We start from the raw sequence: 14,673 nt of genomic DNA on the forward strand, positions 1-14,673 counted from the left end.
CAACTTTTACACAATATATGAGCGTGAGCCATGGACATAGCACTATGGGTGGAATAGAATATGATGATTGAGGTTGTGTGATAAGACAAAAAGGGAGAAAGCCTCTCATTGACGCGGCTAATCAATGGGCTATGGAGATGCCCATCGATTGATGTCAATGCAAGGAGTAGGGATTGCCATGCAAAAGATGCACTAGAGCTATAAATCTATGACAGCTCATCAAAGAAATTAAGTAGGTGTGCATCCAACTTGCTTGCTCACGAAGACCTAGGGCATTTGAGGAAGCCCATCATTGGAATATACAAGCCAAGGTCTATAATGGAAAATTCCCACTAGTATATGAAAGTGACAAAATAAGAGACTCTCTATCATGAAGATCATGGTTCTACTTTGAAGCATAAGTGTGGAAAAAGGAGAGTAACATTGTCCCTTCTCTCTTTTTCTCTCTTTTTTTATTTGGGCCGTCTTTCCCTTTTTTATGGCCTCTTTTTTTCGTCTGGAGTCTCATCCCGACTTATGGCAGAATCATAGTCTCCATCATCCTTTCCTCACATGGGACAATGCTCTAATGATGATCATCACACTTTTATTTACTTACAACTCAAGAATTACAACTCGATACTTAGAACAAAATATGACTCTATGTGAATGCTTCCAGCGGTGTACTGGGATTGCGATGAATCAAGAGTGACATGTATGAAAAATTTGAGCATGGTGTCTTTGCCACAAATACGATGTCAACTACATGATCATGCAAAGAAATACGACAATGATGATGCGTGTCATAATAAATGGAATGGTGAAAAGTTGCATGGCAATATATCTCGGAATGGCTATGGAAATGCCATAATAGGTAGGTATGGTGGCTGTTTTGAGGAAAATATAAGGAGGCTTATGTGTGATGGACTGTATCATATCACGGGGTTTGGATGCACCGGCGAAGTTTGCACCAACTCTCAAGGTGAGAAAGGGCAATGCACGGTAACGAAGAGGCTAGCAATGATGGAAGGGTGAGAGTGCGTGTAACCCATGGACTCAACATTAGTCATAAAGAACTCACATACTTATTGCAAAAATCTACAATTCATCAAAACCAAGCACTACGCGCATGCTCCTAGGGGGATAGATTTGTAGGAAAAGACCATCGCTCGTCCCCGACCGCCACTCATAAGGAAAGCTATCAAAGAACACTGCATGCTTCAAATTTGTCACATAACGTTTACCATACGTGCATGCTATGGGACTTGCCAACTTCAACACAAGTATTCATCAATTTCACAATTACTCAACTAGCACACCTCTAATATTACCACCTTTATATCTCAAAACAACTATGAAGCATCCAACTTCTCTTAGCATTTAAATTTTATAACCAAAGTGAATTACCATTCTGTTCTAAAGGACTCTCAAACTGATATAAGTGAAGCATGATAGATCAATTATTTATATAAAATAGAACCACCTCCGTGCTCTAAAAGATATATGCGAAGCACTAGAGCAAAATTATCCAACTCAAAAGATATAAGTGAAGCACATAGAGTATTCTTATAAATTCTAATTCATGTGTGTCTCTCCCAAAAGGTGTGTACAGCAAGGATGATTGTGGTAAACTAAAAAGCAAAGACTCAAATCATACAAGATGCTCCAAGCAAAACACATATCATGTGGCGAATAAAAATATAGCTCCAAGTAAAGTTACCGATGGACGCAGACGAAAGAGGGCATGCCTTCTGGGGCATCCCAAGCTTCGACTTTTGGTTGTCCTTGGATTTTACCTTGGGGTGCCTTGGTCATCCCAAAGCTTAGGCTCTTGCCACTCCTTGTTCCATAATCCATCAAATCTTTACCCAAAACTTGAAAACTTCACAACACAAAACTTAAAAGAAAATATCGTGAGCTCCTTTAGCAAAAGAAAACAAACCACCACTTCAAGGTACTGTAATGAACTCATTCTTTATTTATATTGGTGTTAAACCTACTGTATTCCAACTTTTCAATGGTTTATAAACTCTATTACTAGCCATAGATTCATCAAAATAAGCAAACAACACACAAAAAATATAATTTGTCAAAAACAGAAAGTCAATAATAATCTGTAGGTTTCGAATACTTCTGGAACCCCAAAAATTCTAAACTAAATTGCTGGACGTGAGGAATTTATATATTAATCATCTTCAAAAATAATTAACTAAATATCACTCTCCAATAAAACATGTGAGCAAATCTCGTGAGCGCTAAAGTTTCTGTTTTTTACAGCAAGATCGCAAAGACTTATCCCAAGTCTTCCAAAGGTTCTACTTGGCACAAACACTAATTAAAAGCATAAAACCACATATAAACAGAGTCTATATGGCTTATTTATTACTAAAAATAATCAAAAATCAATAAACAAAAAAAAAATTGGGTTGCCTCCCATCAAGCGCTATCGTTTAACGCCCCTAGCTAGGCATAAAAGCAAGGATAGATCTAGGTATTATCATCTTTGGTATGCAATCCATAAGTGGCTCTCATAATAGATTCATAAGGTAAGTTAATTTTCTTTCTAGGAAAGTGTTCCATGCCCTTTATTAACATAAATTGGAATCTAATATTCCATTCCTTCATATCAATAATTGCACCAATCGTTCTAAGGAAAGGTCTACCAAGAAAAATAGGACATGTAGGATTGCAATTTATATCCAGGACAATGAAATCTACGGGCACATAGTTACTATTTGCAACAATAAGAACATCATTAATTCTAACCATAGGTTTCTTAATGGTGGAATCCACAAGATGCAAGTTTAAAGAAGAATCATCAAATTCACGGAAACCTAGCAAATCACACAAAGTTTTAGGAATCGTGGAAGCACTAGCACCCAAATCACATAAAGCAAAGCATTCATGATCTTTATTCTTAATTTTAATAGAAGGTTCCCACTCCCCATGAGGTTTTCTAGGAATAGAAACTTCCAATTCAAGCTTTTCCTCATAAGATTGCATTAAAGCATCAATGATATTTTTAGTAAAAGCTTTATTTTGACTATAAGCATGCGGAGAATTTAGCACGGATTCCAACAAGTAAATACAATCTATTAAAGAACAATTATCATAATAAAATTCCTTGAAATCCAATATATTTCTATTTAAAGTTTTGACCTCTCCAATCCCACTTTTATCAATTTTTGCATCAAGATCTAAAAACTCCGAATCATTGGGACGCCTTCTAACTAAAGTTGACTCATATCCATACCCATCATTATCAAGATTCATCTAGCAAAACAAATATTTAATAGGGTACACATCAATAACTTTTAGATCTTCATCATTATTACCATGAAATTCTTCTGGTTTGGCGGCCATCTTATTAACTAAGGTGGCCTGCTTATCCGAAATTTGGGCTATTAAGTTCTCAAGATGAGCGAACTGAGCTTTGAGACCATAAAATCCTTTAGACATATCATCGAGCTCTTTGTTCATGTAACCCATAAAATGTTTTTGTTCTTTAAGCTCGTTTCTGAAGAAATTATTATGCTCAAACTGCAAGGACATAAAAATTCTAATGTTGTTTTCAATTTCTTCCAACCTTTTAAGGTGAGGATCAAAACCTTTAGGTAAATCCATCACGGCAAACAATCCAACACACAGGCAAACAAGAGACAAGCAAAAAGAGGCAAATTGGAAAAGAGAAGGGGAACGGAAAAAGAGGGCGAATAAAACCACAAGGGTGAAGTGGGGGAGAGGAAAATGAGAGGCAAATGGCAAATAATGTAATGCAAGGGATAAGATTTCGTGATGGTATTTGGTATGTCTTGACTTGTGCATAGACTCCCCGGCAACGGTGCCAGAAATCCTTCTTGCTACCTCTTGAGCACTGAAGAGGAAAGGGTGATGCAACAAAGTAGCGTAAGTATTTCCCTCAATTTTTGAGAACCAAGGTATCAATCCAGTAGGAGGCCACACGCAAGTCCCTCGTACCTACACAAACAAATAAGAACCTTGCAACCAACGCGATAAAGGGGTTGTCAATCCCTTCACGGTCACTTACAAGAGTGAGATCTAATAGAGATAATAATGATAATGTAAGTTTTTTTTGTATTTTTATGATATAGATTGAAATTAAAGATTGCAAAATAAAATAGATTGGAAACTTATATGATGGAGAATAGACCAAGGGGCCATAGGTTTCATTAGTGGCCTCTCTCAAGATAGCATAAGTATTACGGTGGGTGAACGAATAACTGTCGAGAAATTGATACAAAAGCGAATATTTATGAGAATATCTAGGCATGATCATGTATATAGGCATCACGTCCATGACAAGTAGACCGACTCCTGCCTGCATCTACTACTATTACTCCACACATCGACCGCTATCTAGCATGCATCTAGAGTATTAAGTTCATAAGAATAGAGTAACGCCTTAGGTAAGATGACATGATGTAGAGCGATAAACTCAAGTAATATGATATAAACCCCATCTTTTTTATCCTCGATGGCAACAATACAATACGTGTCATTTCCCTTTCTGTCACTGTGATCGAGCACCGCAAGATTGAACCAAAAGCTAAGCACTTCTCCCATTGCAAGAAAGATCAATCTAGTAGGACAAACCAAACTGATAATTCTAAGAGACTTGCAAAGATAACCAATCATGCATAAAAGATTTTAGAGAAGAATCAAATATTGTTCACAGATAGACTTGATCATAAACCCACAATTCATCGGATCTTGACAAACACACCGCAAAAAGAGTTACATTGAATTGATCTCCAAGATGATCAAGGAGAACTTTGTATTGAGATTCAAAGAGAGAGAAGAAGCCATCTAGCTAATAACTATGGACCCGAAGGTCTGAAGTAAACTACTCACACATCATCGGAGGGGCCACGGAGTTGATGTAGAGGCCCTCCGTGATCAGTGCCCCCTTCGGCGGAGCTCCGGAAAAGGCCCCAAGATGGTATCCCTTGGGTACAGAAGGTTGCGGCGGTGGAAATAGGGTTTCATGGTGCTCCTGGATGTTTTCGAGGTATGCGAACATATATAGGAGGAAGAAGTAGGTCGGTTGAGCCACGAGGGGGGAGGGCGTGCCCAGGGGTTAGGCGCGTCCCCCTGCCTCATGGACTCCTCATCCGTTTCTTGATGTCCACTCCAAGTCCTCTAGATCACGTTTGTTCCAAAAATCATCCTCCCGAAGGTTTCATTCTGTTTGGACTCCGTTTGATATTCCTTTTCTACGAAACACTGAAATAGGCAAAAAAACAGCAATTTGCACTGCGCCTTGGGTTAATAGGTTAGGCCCAAAAATACTATAGAAGTGTAAAATAAAGCCCATTAACATCCAAAGCAGATAATATAATAGCATGGAACAACAAAAAATTATAGATACGTTGGAGATTTATCAGTCTTGCCAGATTTTTGTGTGAATTTTGGCATCACTTGTGCCAGAATATGTAGGAAATATCGAGTGCCCGGATTTGTGTGTTGAATATCCTGATAGTTGCCTTCGATCGATTTTCAATTAATGTTTCAACTATGAACATAGGTACTGTCTGATGACGAAAAGGATTTCGGTATTTGCGAATATTGCAAAGACGAGCGCGTCCTGTGCGGCAGAATCTTCCTAGATTATGATAGGCGCTTCAGCATCAAGCTGGACGAGAACTTCGAAGTGGATACAGTAAGTCACAACGACAAGTCTTTTTTCGTATTTAAGCATGACATCTGCTTCATTTGCTTCAACTTATAATTTTTTTACTATTCTACTAGCGTATCCCCTGCCATGCAAGAGTTTTTGTCTTGGATAAGATAGGTTTCAATCCTATGAAAACTACTATAATGTGAGTTTCTTAACCATATTTATGTCTTCGATGATATTGAAGGTAATATCGACATCTGGGTCGATGTACAGACGCCTCCAGTTATACCATTATGTGAGTTTCTCAACCATATTTATGTCTTCGATATTGTTAATTCAAAAATAGTTGACAATTAATTTCTATTGACAGCTTATTTCCATTCAAGCAAACATGTCCGGCGCTTGGTAGACATGACCGTCCACTGTCTCGGGGTTGAACTAAACTGCGAGGAGATAGGTCATTATGTTTCATGGCTTGAGGATCTTCGTACTGTCAAGACAAATTATTTTCCTGGACTTAAAAATCTTAGTACTCAAAACATGCGACCAATAGTGTTCGTATTGAACTACGGTCACATCTCTTTAGGAAAGATGGTCAAATATTTACTATTTGTCCTTAGTGCATCTTTTGCATACATTATTTTTTAAGCTAAACTTCATTGCTAAGTATGTTACTATACGATGTTCTTCAACAGGGACTCCCGATGAATGTTGTGCCTCATTGGATCGAGACTAAAGGTCGCATGAGAATGGTCAGCTTACGGCCAAGACATCATACAATGCACTTTAGTGCATTCATGATTTCTAAAAGCAAGGAATGCTTAATAGTAAAAGACCAGAGCAAAATTGTCAACGATCGCGGAGAAGTACTAGGAGGTAGCAATCAGAAGCGCAGCCCACAATTAGGAGACAGGTTCATCTGCATGCTCCAACATGATGAAGTAGGAGTGCTACACATGTTTTATGCTATTTTACCTGAGAGAGAGTAGCAGGAGTGATTAGCTAGCTAGAAATGAGTTATGATGATCAATTGCTAGTGTTGGTGGTAATGACTATGATGATTATTATTAGATAGTGTTGGTGGTGATTAGATGTAGCTACCGCAGCTAGTGTTGGTTGTGATTATCTAGCTAGAATGAGTTTGAAGATGAGGATGTGTGCTACACTATGACTATGATGATTAAATAGCTACTGTTGGTGGTAATGACTATGATGATGATTAAATAGATTGTGTTGGCGGATTAGATTCAAGTGGAGGCATCATGTGGTGCACATCGAAAGTACTACTAGTCCAAACTAGATCAAGTTTGGATTAGTAGTATACTTTTGACATGAACCACATGTTGCCTCCACTTGAACCTAATCCACCTTCATTTGACACACTGTTATGGATATATTGATATAACAACCTCATAATTGTTATTATACCAAAATTTGTATAACGGCGTATAAATACACTAAAAAGTAAAAAAAATGAAAACAATAATACTAGTAGCGATGGACAGGAAACACGCTGCTACTAGATAGATTAGCAGTAGCGCTGGAGTAAACACGCGCTGCAGCTATATGTCTTAGCAGTAGCGTGTGCCGCACGCACTACTGCTAAGTAATAGCTGTAGCGCCTTACTAGGAGCGTGGTTCCCCGCGCCACTAAGAGGCATTAAACCCATGCTACTACTAGGCTTTTCCCTAGTAGTGCCTGATGGGCTGCAACTCTTTCAAGACGGCTACAAATCTTCAAAGTAAGATGAAATGGGCTGTAAATATAAAAACAAATGATAAATTAGCAATTACTTTATAATTTCTGATTTTTATAACATTTTTAAATTCCAATTTCACTGGGCTTTAACCTAATTTAAATATATCTTGAAAGTACTTTAAATCTGGCTCGACATTTTAGTATTAAAAATAGTTTGGACCCCTCAAAAATATGTGAAATTTCGTTTAAATTTTTAACCCTGGCCCTAGCCAACAAAAAATGACTGCAATAAATTGCATAAGAAGTTGCAATGAGCTGGAAATTATTAAAAAAATAGGGAATGGTCTGACTTGTGGGCCTATTAAGTTGACGCGTATGCAATTTCGTTTACTTATTATATACGTCAATAAACGATGCTGGCAGACGTAATCGTTGGATGTCAATCCAATGGCCGTCGTGCTTCTTCAATCTCTAATCTTCTTGCTCCAGCCGCCAAATCCAGCGCCGACGGGACCGCTTGCTCCAGCCTCCCGTAGCTGGCTATGGTGCCGCGCAGGCCTCAGTGCCCCTACTACTCCGACCGCTAGCCATGCCATCCCTCTACTCACCCACATCATTCCACTGTTGTAGCTTCGCCGCCTCCGGGTCATTCCCTTCCTGGGTCTCGCTGTCGTCCATCGCACTGGTGTTCTCGGCACGGTGTGGTCAACATTGTCAAGAAACGACAACATTAGAAGAGGAATGTACATGGAGAGGCTGATAATTGGGACCCACATGGTCCATGGCCGCACGCAAGCAAGTGCCTCCTTATTACACCAAAAAGAATTAATATGCCCAATGATAGCTGGGACCCACCAGCTATATCTTGGCAAGGAAGGAAGTGCCTCCTTATTAAGGGAAAAATAACGAGTGCTCCCCATGACAGCTAGGGCCCACCAGATTTGGAGGCTAACTTATGTCCCTACTAAGTTGACACGTACGGAGGATTTGTCAACTTAGTCAACAAATGATTATATCACTAGTGACTGTTGGATTGTTAACATCCAATGGTCATCCTGCTTCTTCAACCTCTGATGTTCTTGCTCCAACCATCCAAACCACCGCGTGCTCCTGTCTCCCGTGGCCGACTGTGCTTCCGTGGAGGCCTCACCGCCCCCTATTACTCCCACCGCTGGCTAGGCCATCCCTCGACTCACCCACACCGCCTGTTATTTTGCAGCGACGGCAGCCTCACACCGCAACCGAACCATTCAACCCTCGTACTACCCTCCACATGTTCCCAGGCTCCGTATTGTTCCGTGCCCACCGTCCTCCACCACCTGGTGTTGTCCGCATGGCGTGGTCAACATGGTCAATGAATGACAGCCATCGGAAGAGGACTATACGCGGTGAGGCTGACAGATGGAACCACCAACTACATCTTCACACGCAAGGAAGTGCCTCCTTATTACGGGCAAAAAAAAGAATCCTCCCCCTGTGAGCTCGGACCCACCAGCTACATCTTTGCACGCAAGGAAGTGCCTCCTTATCCTCCCTGACAGTCGGTACCCACCCGGTCGAAGCTACGTAGCATTGTCATTCTGGTCGCAAACGTGTACGTACATACTGGTCCATCGGTCTTTCTGCCTCTATGAACCATGGCCCAGTAAGGAGCAGTAGATGTTCAGGTAGTCCCGTCTATATCGTCTACACGTATGTACGTACATACGGGCAGGGTCTTCAATGCCTACTCGCGCATACCTATGGCCAGGGCTCGTGTACATGGAGAGGCAGTGGAGGGCAGCAACGACATCCTGTTCATCGGTAGCCAACCGGCTGGGTCAGAATGGAGGAAACATCGTTGTGTTCATGGGGAGCCTAGTGACTGGGTCGGAACACATCCTGTTCTCGGGAGCAACAGACTGGGTCGGAATGGGTCGTGTTCAATGGGAGCCTACTGGCTTGGACGGAACAACCGGAACGGGGTTTGGCGTACTGCAAAAAGGAGGAAAGCGGCCTTGTGTTCGACCACGTACGGTCGAAACGGGGTCATGTTCATCGGAATGGGTCTGGCATACCGTAAAACGGAGGAAAGGGACTTGTGTTCAAGCTCCTATGGTCTAAACGGGGTGCTGTTGTTCGGGAGGGGTGTGGTGTACCGCAAAACGGAGGAAAAGACTTGTGTTGGAACGCCTATGGTCGATATGGGAGTCCTGTTCATCGACAGGGGTGTGGCTTACCACAAAAAGGGACTCCACGGGCTACTATTCATCCACCTTCTAATACCTAGCTCCTGCCTCCACGGGCTACTGTTCATCCACCATCGACTTCCTCCAGCCTCCACCTGCTACTGTTCATCCACCGTCAACCTCCTCCAGCCTCCACCAGCTACTATTCACCATGGAGTCCTGTTCATCCAGCCTCCACCGACTATTGTTCAACAAGCCCTCTCCACGGGGTCCTGTTCAACCACCCCTCCATGGGCTAAGGTTCATCCAGTCCTCCACCAGCTACTGTTCAACCAGCCCTCGACCGGCTGCTGTTCATCCAGTCTTCCATGAGGTTCTATTCAGCGACCCCCAACAGGCTCGATCGGGGTCCTGTTCATCCAGCGGCAATGGCCTCTACTACCACGGGGTCCTGTTCATCCAACCCCCACCAGGAATTGTTCATCCAACCCCCAACAACGCTCACTGTTCATCAAGAGGCAGCAGGTTTGATCGGCTTCAGTTATCAGCAGTAGGGAAGAAATCGCTCGATCGGGTTCAGTTAACAGCCAGGGGATCGATCGCTTGGGTTTAGTAACGCATAGCCAGTGCAATCGCTCGGGTTTAGTTAGATCCCGATGCCAAAGGGTCTCCGGCGCAAGGTGGTTCTATCAGACTCATCATCCGATGAGTCTGACGCGCACTCCTCCCACTGAAACGAGGAGGATGAGAAATGTTCTCCTCCACAGTTGGGGGAGACAACGAAAGGAACGCCGACCCATCCGGGGAGGCCGAAGGGTCCAAGAAGGGAAAGACCCTCCCTCCGGACTGTGCCACGACGGCCGCCGACAGCAGCGACGAGTGGCTACCCAGGGACAAGTCCATGGCAAATTCGTAAGTGTCCGAACACCATAGTACTTCATGGTATGTTTTATTGTACTGCCTTTGCTCATGCCGAACATGATTATGCAGTCCGGCCCGAGCTCATCTGGACGTACCCTCGTCGAGCGGCTCTTTGGGCTCGTTGGATATGAACAACGGTTCTCCTCCGACGGCTTCCCCCCCTCGCCCTATGGACAACGCCGAGGTTGTGTCTCAAAAGGCACCGACCAAAGTGGAGGTGACCCTGGGGGCGCCTCACGGCGACCTCCCGGACCCTGAGTACCAAGGGAGCGAGGCTCCTACGGGCTTCGAGTTCGGGCCCCAGCCAGACACTGCACCGGAACCTTCAATGGTTCCGGACTCCGGCAGGGGGTCCCCCATTAAGGGGGGCCAACCATCCATGCTGGTGTCCTCTGTCCAACCAGAGGCACCGGATAACTTGCAGGAAGCGCTTCACAGCGCTTCCATCGATGAAGAACACCGCACTATCATGAGTGTGGTGGTCAAGAAGGTTCTGTCCACCAAAAACGGACTGACCGAAGCTTGTGCCAGCCTCCTAACAGGCTTTGAGGTAAGCATTCAAAATATAAAAATATTACCGCATAGATAGTAGACCCTGATGCTCTGTTCGGCGTTCGTGAACAAAAGCCGAATAGAGTATCAAATGATAACTCAGGAGTCTAATTAGAGTATGTCTATGTGTATGTGCAGGCTTCCCCACTGGCCGCTGCCGCACGTACTGCGGAGGTCCCTACGCTGAAGCAGACCCTAAAGCGGTCCGAGGACGAGCTCGGCCTTACCAAGGGGTAGCTCGAGGAGAACAAAGGAAGATATACCCCAGTTTATATAGTTAAAGAGAAGTTCGTTGTAAAGTAATAGGATCATCATGAATTTGTCAGGGGCCACGACCAAGGTGGAGACCCTGAGGAAGGCGTTGTCCGTGGCTGAAGACAAAGCGGCCAAAGAACGCATTGAACGGGAGAGACAAGAAGCCCGAGTGGTCGAGGTGCAGCAAGAGCTCGACGCTCTCGCCAAAAAGCACGAGTCCTTGGAGCTTGACTCCAGGACGCGAGAGTCCGAGCTCGCACAGGCACTTGAAAGCGTCCGGAGATTGATGCGGCGAAGAAGAATGCAGCGGGTAAGGCATTCAATATGCAAAGCAAGCATGTGAAGGAGACTTTCCTTTTTCTTACCCGAGTTCGGAGCTCTCCAGGAGCGTTTGCAGATGTTCGCCGCAGTGTGCTGGATGCCGTGGAGTTTTACCGAGCTGAGGAGGGGAGCTCAACGGAGAAGTTGTTCAAGTCTCAGTATACTTGGACCGAACACCCCGTGTCCTTGAGCGACCAGCTGAAGAAGCTGGTCGAACTTCACAAGGCGGCGGAACGGGCCATGAGGGGCCTTATAGTTCGGATGTGGCCTGGCGAACCACTGTCCTGCAGCTACTTCGGTCTAGTGAGGCGGCTAGTGGAAGCCTGCCCACGGCATGAGGTCATCAAGCGGTCCGTTTGCATCGAAGGTGCACGCAGGGCTTTTGCCAGGGCGAAGGTGCACTGGGAGAAGTTGGACACCGTGAAGCTTGTGAAGGCGGGGCCGCCGGAGGGCAAGGAGCATCGTTGCCCTGAGAATTATTATGAGAGCGTCCTAAAGGGTTCCCGCTTAGTGGCGGATGAGTGTGCCAAGGATGTAATCTTTGAATGAACATGCCCATGTGATCCTGTAATATGAAACGAGTTCTTTTGCGCCGTGCGACGCTTTCTTAATTTAAAATATTACCTTCTGTGCGGCCGTTTATAAAATCTGAGAGTTGGGCAGTCGTCGGCTTCTGCCCCCATGTAACTAGTACTGGGGTGTTCGTGGTAAATCTGAACACTCTTTATCCCAATTTTGGGTCCTTCAAGGGAGGTGCTCAGCGCAACGAACCAGGCAATCGGACTATAATGCTTTATCACTCTCACTTAGCCATATAAGTCTATGATTTTAAATTTTTGGTGCAGCCCCTGGTATTCGGAGGGCCGAATTTTGCGCGCTATACACGCCTAAGCCGGACAAGGCCGACTCCTCGCCCGAAGCGGAAAATGTCTTTAAGGACTTGAGACCTCTCGAACAGCGACCAGTCTCTCACCTTATCATGACAGTCAGTTTTTGGCTTTCTCTACTGAGGTGCTCATCCGGAAGAACTAGGACACAATCGCAGTAGTTCTCCCACTGCTACCTTAGCCGATATAGTGGAACGTAATGTACCAAAGCATGGGAGACGGGCAACCCAACATTTGACCCAAGACATGATTTGGAGCTGATGCATATAATGCTATAAGTTCGGGGTGCCGCACTGTCGAAAGTGTTCGGACTTCTTGCGCCGTATGACGGGGTAAACAAGAGCCCTTGGCATACTGACCGCACCTGAGCGTGCAGGTGCGGAATGTCGTAAATGGACATATAAGAGAAAGAGAAAAACTTAAATAATGCAATGACAGATTAATAATATGCATTGTTATTTGAATAGTACGTCGAAGCATACCGGTACAAGTAGTGCAATAAGTATAAAGTAGGACAATTCAAAATGTCCTATCCCAAGGAAAGCTACACATAAATAGTGAAAAACGGGTATATCAAGTATTACTAGAGACCACCTGGCGGTTCCTGTGTTCATCCTAGCTTCTTGCCTCCTTGGTTGTTGCTTCCGGAATGTGTCTGGCAATCGGACTGCCGGAAAGGGCTTCCGAAGTGTTAGGCCCTGAAAGAGAAAAGGAATGTCAAAGGTATATAGCCCCTGGTGTGGTTAAGCCACAATGCAGGGCGTGTCCTGATTGTGCCCCCGCCTATGTCCATGGTATTTTTAATGCGTAGTTATGTACGTGCGGCACAAATTTCTTCGCTGCACTCGGACTGGGACGGGGGCCGGATTGCTAGGCGAGCGTTGATCGCGACAGGCGATCCTGTTGCAGATTGTTCCGGACTCGCTTGAAGGTGTCCGGGGGCTGTAACGCCGAATGAGTGGTCTGCCTGAATGCAAGGAAAAAACCATCATTACATGTGATCGTTGGGGGCGCTGGTTGGCCTTCTCCTGCTATAAATGGGAGGGGCGGAGCCCCCATCGCCCATCTCTTCCTATTCTACTTGCTTCTCCCCCTTTTCTCCATCACCGCCACCAATGGCGCCGTCGAGGAGGTTCTCTGCCGCGAAGAAGGGGAAGGCCCCTTGCGAGGGGCTCGGCTCTCCGGCGCCCAAGCGTGGACGCGGTCGTCTCCGCAAGCACACCGCGACCCCCGCCGCGCCCCCCGTTCTCGTGGTGGCGCCGCTGCACGTGGCAGGGGTCGCTCCGGTCACGGTAGCCCTGTCGATGAAGGGAGACGTGCCGTGGTGGCGCGGCCTCCCCGGTCGCGCTTCCACTCGGCGGAGGTGCTGCCGGAGTTCGTCGTCTGGTCGGAGAACCTGGCTGGCAACTGGCTTCAGCTCCCGTGTTTCTTCGTCGATGAGCTGCCAGCCTCTGGTCCAGGCGGGTTCTGGCTGCAGGCGGACGGTTGCTGCAGTAGGGCTTCTTGGGTTGCGGTTGAGGTCTCTGCCATGGGCAATATAGCTCTGGCCCGCGGTTGGCAGACGTTCGCCCGCGCACGCGGCCTGGGCAGGTGGTGCACCCTCCATTTCAGGTACGACGATGATGCGACCCTGTATGTGAGGGTGTTTGGGGAAGATGGTCACCGCACCGGGTGCTGCCCCGAGGTGAACGACGGCGAGGAGGTGCTCGTCCTTGGCGACGGTCGTGACGTGGATGAGGGTGAACCCGCCCTTGGTGTCGACCACGTCTCGTCCAGGTATGGCGGCTCTTCCCCCAGCGACAGCTCCAGCAGCGGTGGTTACAACCAGCCGCCACGCCGCCGTGCCCGCTTTGAAGGCGGTAGCGGGTCGTCTCTTCGCCGCGCCTCCGTGAAGCGCGAGGAGGGGTCCGGCTGAGCTTAGGATGGCGCCAGGAGCCTGCCCCCATGGACCGCTGTAGGGGAAGGCGCCACTTTTATTTTTTTTCTTCCTTTCCTTCCTGCATCAAAAAGAAACTAGAATGGGCCCCAGAGGTGCGTGTATCGAACTATGATGTCAATCATTATGCTATGTTTGTTGTTTCTGTGCCGTGTCGTTATTTTGTGTAGAGGTAACTTAGCTTGGCACATTTGGGGTAGCCTCCTCTTCACGAGGGACTTGCTTTCCTAGTGCCTCTGAAGGCCTTCCTTGACTTGGCGGGTGCTAGGGAGCTGCAAAAAACTCATTAGGAGGCTCGCTAGGAGGCTTATCGTTCA

The sequence above is a fragment of the Triticum urartu genome, chromosome 2A (genome assembly GCF_056163025.1).
Source record: "Triticum urartu cultivar PI428250 chromosome 2A, HENAU_Tu73, whole genome shotgun sequence".
NCBI classification, from domain to species: domain Eukaryota; kingdom Viridiplantae; phylum Streptophyta; class Magnoliopsida; order Poales; family Poaceae; genus Triticum; species Triticum urartu.